The sequence below is a fragment of the Chlorocebus sabaeus genome, chromosome 6 (genome assembly GCF_047675955.1).
Source record: "Chlorocebus sabaeus isolate Y175 chromosome 6, mChlSab1.0.hap1, whole genome shotgun sequence".
NCBI classification, from domain to species: Eukaryota; Metazoa; Chordata; class Mammalia; order Primates; family Cercopithecidae; genus Chlorocebus; species Chlorocebus sabaeus.
The window spans coordinates 1,160,125-1,167,886 of NC_132909.1; positions in this window are offsets into that span (position 1 = coordinate 1,160,125).

Below are 7,762 nucleotides of genomic sequence, written 5' to 3' on the forward strand. Positions count from 1 at the left end.
TTCTGGGTTATGAAGTTTCGATACCGCTTCCGGACTTGTCTTAGAGCGTTGATCAGTCCTTATATGGCAGATAAAGGCCCAGTGGCACTGTCAGGGGAGCTGGGAAACGGAGTCCCCGACTCCAAAGACAGGAGGGGGCTTGGCTTGCTCTTAAAGGCAACACACGGTATTTTTTTGTAGCGTAGTGTAGGATATTTACAGAAATGTTAGCAACTTATTATTTAAGACTCTACTAAGCACAGCTAATTCCCAATGACTACACGTCCAAAGAGACACCCCATACCATAAAGGCACTCGGTCTCTACTCATGCCTGTCAGCCATATTGTTGCACACACAGTTACGCTTTGGAGTCTGTTTAGTAAGCCTCAATATGTTTGGTCCAGAAGAAGAAAGACAAGACTACACAGTTAGGGCTATGGACTGGAATTTGTAGGAAGGATGGCAGGAGGCACTGAAGTAGGTTGAAAGGGTGAAGCTATGCCTCTGGATCAAAGAGAAGACATCTTACCTAACTGTAGAGTCAGCGATTGTGTTCCTATGAAGGGTACAATGCTTTTATTCTAATAATACTTACTACTTCATATCTGATATACATTTTCCATTTATTTTAAGAATCACAATCCTATCTGAAAATGAGAGTGATGACCAAAATGAGTGATTGAAGCATAAGTCACAAATCATGGAGGTTTACTGGACCAGCCTAAAGGCACATCCAGAAAAATGTAAGTCACAGAAGCATCTGTGACTGATTTTTCCAAAGAGGTTCTTAGGAGTTTTAGTATTTATTATACATTTTCCTTAAAAAGGAAGAGGGGTTGGCAGTGAGACAAATGATTACAGACATGTGAAACTTTAGTTAGTGCCTAGTAAATCTACATTTTACATAAGATAAACACGTGAGGGGAAAAGGGAATAGAGAAAGCAGATGTCTCAGAGAAGGATGAAGGAATGAATAATCCCATCTTCTCTCTGTTCTGTACCTTGGAAGATAAGCTAGTAGTCTTCTGAAAAGGCTGATTTCTATTTAGCCCTTAGGGAAGCAAATCTAATGATTGTAGTGAGGTAGGGGATATAACAAGGGGTGTCTGATTTCCCATTCCTCTGTAGTGGTGAATTCAGCTTCCAAAGTTATTCTAGGGTTCTCATGGTCAAGAGGGCATCCATTCAGTTAGTTAGGGGGTGCTTAGAATTTTACTTTTATTTCTCAAGAGCAGCTGATACATGCCATTTCTGGACACGACATTGTCTACCATTTTCATAGTTGAAGCATATGCACATCTTCAAAAAAGGTGTGGAATTCCTTGATGTTATCTTCTTCCTCAGAAGTGATTTAAAATTTCACCCTGTGTTTACAACCGTATTTGCACAGGGATTTGAAATTATCTGTGAAAAACAATTGTGAAATAAAAAAATTACTGAAATCTATTAGTAATTATATAGGTTATTCCAAAAGGAAAAAAAAACATAAATAGCCCTAGAGAAATCCATCTGTGAGGTGAGAAAAAGATAAGATCTCAATGATGTTTAAGTGAGAGACAGCAAATTCTGAGAAGTCAGAGAATGAAGTTGAGCCTGTGGCTGTGCTGGACACTTGGACATGCTATGCTTTTGTTTCCAAAATGTAATTTTTTAACATACTTGAAAACATTGCTCATTGACTGCTTAGAGGGGTAAGTACAGATGATAAAGTGAAAGACTTGCCACATGATAAAAATGAATAGAGAAGCTGTGTGATGATGTGTATTTACTTATCTAGTAAATGTTCAGTGAGCACATATGTACTGGGTTTCAGATCAATGATAGGTGCATGGGACACACTGGGAATAGGTTTCCCAGCTGCTATGTGTATACAGGACTGTTCTGTGTTTTCTTGGATTCCGTATTTGTCTGTTTGATATTCATTAATCACAGGGTCAAACTAATAGAACCAAAGTTGTCTACTTTTTTTTCTTGCAAGCCACTTAAGTGCATGAAACTCGTATAAAACCCCCCCACCACAAACACTAAAATGTGTTTTTCCTTCCTGCCCATTGACGATATCTCTACATCATTCTCTGCCACTTTAGTTATAAAGACATAGTTCCAGTTACTCTCTTTTCTCTTTCTGCTTTCTGGTCTCTGTATGTAACAAGGTTTCTTGTGGCCTGTGTGGTGTGCAGTGCCTCTTATTTCCAGGGTAACTGTAACATTAATCTTTATTTTTGATGGCAGTGAACTGTGTTATTGCTAATTATGAATTAAGACCTGGACACAGTTTAAGAATATGACCTGGCCGGGCGCGGTGGCTCAAGCCTGTAATCCCAGCACTTTGGGAGGCCGAGACGGGCGGATCACGAGGTCAAGAGATCGAGACCATCCTGGCTAACACGGTGAAACCCCGTCTCTACTAAAAATACAAAAAACTAACCGGGCGAGGTGGCGGGCGCCTGTAGTCCCCGCTACTCGGGAGGCTGAGGCAGGAGAATGGCGTGAACCCGGGAGGCGGAGCTTGCAGTGAGCTGAGATCCGGCCACTGCACTCCAGCCTGGGGCACAGAGCGAGACTCCGTCTCAAAAAAAAAAAAAAAAAAAAAATATGACCTGGCCGGGTGTGGTGGCTCACGCCCCTAATCTCAACTAGTTCCAAAGAAAGAGACAAAATCACTTTTTTGTTAAATTCAGATGGAGGCGGTAGGATAATTATAATAGAGTTTGTAGTGTTTTCTATACTGTTTATCATCATGAGTCTTTAGGCTCAGAATGCTACTGTTGAGTGTGTTTCTCATTAATGAATGTCCAATAGATAAAGGAATGAAATAAGTTGAATATGACGAATGATGAAGGTTTGTCACAGCATAAATGGCATCAAGACTGTAACTGCAGGAATTCTGTGAGCAAATTCTATAAAACAAGGCATTGTTAAGTAGAGGCAAATTATCAGGAAAAGAGTTATGTCATTAGAACTGTGGTCCCCAAACTTTTTGACACCAGGGACCGGTTTTGTGGAAGACAATTTTTCCACGGATAAGGGAGAGGGGTGTGGGGACAGATGGTTTCAGAGGCATTAGATTCTCATAAGGAGCGTACAACCTAGATCCCTCTCATGTGCAGTTCACAATAGGGTTTGCACTCCTATGAGAATCTAATGGTGCGGCCGATCTGACAGGAGGCGGGGATCAGGCAGCAATGCTCACTCGTCTGCCACTCACCTTCTGCTATATGGCCCCATTCCTAACAGGCCATAGTACTCATCTGTGGCCCCAGGGTTGGGAACCCCTAATTTAGAATGTATTTCAGATAAACAACAAATAATTTTATGATGAATATGTCACATACAATATTTATCTTTTATCTCACTGCATGGGGAATTAGAAATAATTCAAATTTAACCAGGTCAAGTATCCGTTACAAAATTTGACAATTCTTTTCATCGTCATTTTTTTCTGAACCTATGGATTATGTTGAGCACCCTCATTTTTGAACTTAATAACTCATTCACAGGATTTCTGCTACCCTTCTTATTTATTTATTTATTTATTTATTTATTTATTTATTTTTTGAGATGGAATCTGCTCTATCACCCAGGCTGGAGTGCAATGGCGCGATCTCAGCTCACTGCAACCTCCGCCTCCCAGGTTCAAGCGATTCTCCTGCCTCAGCCTCCTGAGTAGCTGAGATTACAGGCGCCTGCCACCACGCCCAGCTAATACAGATATAGATATAGATATAGATATAGATATAGATACATAGATATAGATATAGATATATTCGTCCTGTTGACCAGGCTGGAGTGCAATGGCGTGATCTCAGCTCACTCCAACCTCCACTTCCCGGGGTAAAGTGAGTCTCCTGTCTCAGCCTCCTGAGTAGCTGGGATTACAGGCATGCACCACCATGCCCAGCTAATTTTTTGTATCTTTAGTAGAGATAGGGTTTCCCCATGTTGGCCAGGCTGGTCTTGAACTCCTGACCTTGTGATCTGCCTGCCTTGGCCTCCCAAAGTGCTGGGATTAGAGGCGTGAGCCACAGTGCCTGGCCACTTCTTCTTAACTGTAAATTCTGCTGGTTGGGGGCCCTTTGTTCCAAGGAAGGAGAGGTTCCAGCAGAAGTAAATATTATTTCCATTTAATTGGAGGGTGATACAGCTACTTGTTCATCTGGGGATCCTTGTGTCACTTAAGCAAAAAGGCATTGCTTTCTTGCTTTGGATGAGTTAAGCTTAGTTGCTGCCATGGAATGGGAAGCATAGAGAGCTATGTCTGAAACAAGGGGATTGCTGGGGGATGTTTTGGTAAGTTCATGTTCAGAAATAAAACTAGCAACTCATCGAAGGGAGGACTTCTAAGAATCAGAAGTTCAGGTTTTGACATTTGGGGACATCCTCCAGGTTAAAAAACAAACAAAACCAAAACGCTACCCAGCTGAAGATCTGGCAGAGGCAGAGGAATGGGATGGTGTGGGGAGAGGGGAGGAGAATGAAGAGTAAATCAGTTTTCAACCTAAGACCAGTTAAGAGAACAAGAAATCTCAATATTATAGGTATCTTCCTTGTTTACATGTAAGAAATTGACTATAGAAATCAACAATGGCCAAGCCAAATATAAAACAGAACTCTAACCCACTCCTGCACTGACCAGCTGAGGAAGCCAACTTATTATCTACACTAACCAGATGAGGAAATATCTCCCTCTCAAGAGTTTTAAGAGGACAGATTTCTCCCAGGTCTAAAATTCTGCCTTCTTTTGTAGTGCGTTACCTGATATCATTGGTTCTGGGGGTACCAGAGATTACTTTGTCCTGGGAAAGAACTTGACCTTGGTGTGCATCATGGCTGTCACAAGCAAGAGCTGCAGTGTCAGAGGCAGCTGGGGGCAGTTGTTTACAGCAGCCTACTCATTTCTTGCATGTTTAGATATAAAAGGCATGGTCTAAACACTTAAAAAAATGTCTTTACATCAATGTGCTCTATCCAAGTATTGTGCAGCCCAGCGCCATGGTGTTTACTATGTGTTTTTGGTGAAGAAGCTTATATTTAAAAGATGAAGATGTGGTTTTTGCTAAAGAAAAAGTAATTCTGGGCCAGGCGCAGTGGCTCACGCCTGTAATCCCAGCACTTTGGGAGGCAGAGGCAGGCAGATCACCTGAGGTCAGGAGTTCGAGACGAGCCTGGCCAACTTGGTGAAACCCCCGTCTCTCCTAAAAAACAAAACAAAACAAAACAAACAAACAAACAAACAAAAAAACGGCCGGGCGCGGTGGCTCAAGCCTGTAATCCCAGCACTTTGGGAGGCCAAGGCGGGCGGATCACGAGGTCAGGAGATCGAGACCATCCTGGCTAACACGGTGAAACCCCGTCTCTACTAAAAAATACAAAAAACTAGCCAGGCGAGGTGGCAGCGCCTGTAGTCCGAGCTACTCGGGAGGCTGAGGCAGGACAATGGCGTGAACCCGGGAGGCGGAGCTTGCAGTGAGCTGAGATCCTGCCACTGCACTCCAGCCTGGGCGACAGAGTGAGACTCCGTCTCAAAAAAAAAAAAAAAAAAAAAAAACCCACAAAACTTAGTCGGGCATGGTAGTAGGTGCCTTAATCCCAGTTACTTGGGAGGCAGAGGCAGGAGAATTGTTTGAACCCTGAGGCGGAGGTTACAGTGAGCCTAGATCAAGCCATCTTTGCACTCAATCCTGGGGGACAAGAGTGAGACTTCTCTCAAAAAAAACCCAAAAAAGCCAAAAAAACACAAAGGGATTATTTCAGGTTTAGGGGTTATGTAAAGGTCATTTCAAAATGAAAGGAAAATAATGTAGACAAAAGTAAATAGATCTCGGACTGGGCATAGTGGCTCAAGCCTATAATTTTCAGAACTTTGGGAGGCCGAGGTGGGTGAATCACGTGAGGCCAGTAGTTTGAGACCAGCCTGGCCAACATGGAGAAACCCCATCTCTACGTATAGAAAACTTAGCGGGGCGTGGTGGTGTGTGCCTGTAATCCCAGCTACATGGGGGCTGCAGTAGGAGAATCACTTGAACCTGGGAGGTGGAGGTTGCAGTGAGCCAAGATCACACCACTCAAAAAAAAAAAGTAGAAGTTCACTTTCTATTTTGAACACAATTTTCATATATTAATAAGAGATAATAAAGTTTTTTGTTTAACTTTTGAATAATCCTCTATTTAAAAATGGGTGGAGGATGAAAAACCTTTGATTCCTTGGTGGCCATGTGGCTGTCTGTGCTCAGTTACTAAAGGTAAAAGTTACCATGAAATTTAGAGGTGGATCCAACTCCCAGGGAGTTAGCACACTGGATGCATAAGAAAATGCAAACTAATAGGCAAAAAGCAAAATATTCAATCTCTGGTTCACTGGATGCATAAGAAAATGCGAGCTAATAAGCCAAAAGCAAATTATTCAATCCTTTGTTATCTATAATAGCTAAAAAAAAAAAAAAAAAAAATAGAGAGTGCTGGGTCCAGACTTGATGCTAGATCAAGCTTAGATTTCTGTCCATCTGAATGAAAGCCACCAGCCAGCCTAAAAGCCACCCCCACCAAGGGCAGAATCATTTAGGGACAACAGAAAATGCCTCTGAGACCTATGGCTACCAAGAAGGTAGTCAATGTGGGGAAGAGCAAAACCAAGTAACTATTCAAACCAGAGAGTATAATGTGAAGAAACTGTTTCACTTTTATAGATTGAAATAGTTTCCTGAGGAACCAATATTAAAATGGATTGTGAGAGTAACTAATTAAGGGACAGCATCTTTGGTTTTATTTATTTATTTTATTTTATTTTTGAGATGGAGTCTCGCTCTGTCGCCCAGGCTGGAGTGCAGTGGCGCGATTTCGGCTCACTGCAAGCTCCGCCTCCTGGGTTCACGCCATTCTCCTGCCTCAGGCTCCTGAGTAGCTGGGACTACAGGCGCCCGCGACCTCGCCCGGCTAATTTTTATATTTTTAGTAGAGACGGGGTTTCACCATGTTAGCCAGGATGGTCTCGATCTCCTGACCTCGTGATCTGCCCGCCTCGGCCTCCCAAAGTGCTGGGATTACAGGCCTGAGCCACCGCGCCTGACTGCATCTTTGGTTGTAAATGCTGCTGGATGGAAGAGCACATTTGGGTTGATGCAGAACCTGAAACCACCTTTGCCGAACTATGAATGACAGAAATCTAACATGACTGTCTTGCTTCTAACCTCATAGGCTCAATTTTTATTTTTTTCTGATTTTAGCTCGGATTCACATAAGGAGCACACCGAGATCCCTCGCAGGCACAGTTCACAATAGCGCCCCTTGCTGTTTATGTGGTTCTATGACGTGACACAGAACCTGGCTGACTCTAGAAAAATTAGATGCGATAACTTTGACAATAGAGTAGTCAAAGAGAGAACCCAAATAAAATTCCCCAAATCCCATTTAACAGGGATCCTCAACCCCCAAGCCACAGACTGTACCAGTCCATGGCCTGTCAGGAACTAGGCCTCCGCACAGCAGGAGCCAGCATTCCTGCTGAGCTCCACCTCCTGATCAGCGGCGGCATTAGACGTCATAGGAGCGCACACCCTATTCTGAACTGTGCATGCGAGGGACCTAGGTGTGGGCCTTATGTGAATCTAACTAATGCCTGATGATCTGAGGTGGAAGAGTTTCATTCCAAAACCATCCACGGAAAAATGACCTCCCATGAAACCAGTTCCTGGTGCCAAAAACGTTAGGGACTGCTGCCATGTAAGATCATTCAGAAGTTTGCATAATTTTCAAAATGACACAACCCCTGGCAGGTTCTACGGC